The sequence below is a fragment of the Rattus norvegicus genome, chromosome 4 (assembly GCF_021556685.1).
Source record: "Rattus norvegicus strain SHRSP/BbbUtx chromosome 4, alternate assembly SHRSP_T2T, whole genome shotgun sequence".
Taxonomy (NCBI): domain Eukaryota; kingdom Metazoa; phylum Chordata; class Mammalia; order Rodentia; family Muridae; genus Rattus; species Rattus norvegicus.
Window position 1 is genome coordinate 19,785,697 of NC_141537.1, and position 1,078 is coordinate 19,786,774.

The window sequence follows — 1,078 nt, forward strand, 5'->3', positions numbered from 1 at the left end:
GCCAATTCTGATGATTTAGGAATCGTTCAAAATGACATAACTGTGGTTTCATTTTGCTTTTTAAACCTAGAGCTGTATTCTTTTTTTTTTCCCCCATGCCTTTTGAAAGACGCACTGGAAGCAACGCTCCCAGACGTTTCTCCCTTTCCCACCCCCTTTATTTTTTTTATGCTTGACCAAAAGGTGTTCACATCTGTGCAGAGCCAAGTCAGTCTCAGACATCACGTGCAGCCCAGGACATGTCAACCTGTGTGGGAAGCTCTGCCACACAAGACTGTTGACTCTACAAACCCAGGATTCAGCAAACAAAGAGACAAGTAAAAGAACATCTCTCTCCTTCCTCAAAATGTTCCCTGTTCCTGAAGTCTCTGAGTGATTTACATGGAGTTGGCAAGATGTATTTTCTTATAAATGAGAAAAAACAAAAAAACAACAAAAAACTCAACCAACAAAGAACACAAACATCCCTCCTAATATCTAAGAAGACTTCACAATGAGAGCTAGCACCGTGACAGTCACCCAGTGAAAATTCCTCACCACAGTTTACTCTTTGGGTTATTACCTCGATCCTGTTTGATAGATTATTATTATTTCCTCTTTATAAATGTAGAAATTGAGGCTATGATAAGTTCAATACATTCATACAAATTCCACCATTTATGTAGATGCAGAACTGACCCTTAGACCTCTGACTCTGGTTCAGAAATTGAGCCTGCACCAACCCATTACTAAGGAGGATTTACACACAAGACATACAGGTTTTCAGTTTTCCTAACATCACTGATATTTATATTCTATAATTATTTTTAGTTCTTTAACAGCAAGAAATATGGGGTGAGATGGGGGGAGCCTGCTACTCTGAGGGTTTGTCACTTCTACGCAGTTGTTGGCTCCAGTCAATAATATTCTGAGGAACTCTGTGGCAATCCTTCGTCTCTGACTGTACGGGCTCTGTGCTTTATATCCCAATAGGATTATGTATGACTAAGTTTGCTTTGTTCGTCTTGTCACTGCCACTCACTTTATCAAATGATTTACTGTAGTCTGCGGTAGGGCAATGATGTAGAATCTGGATATT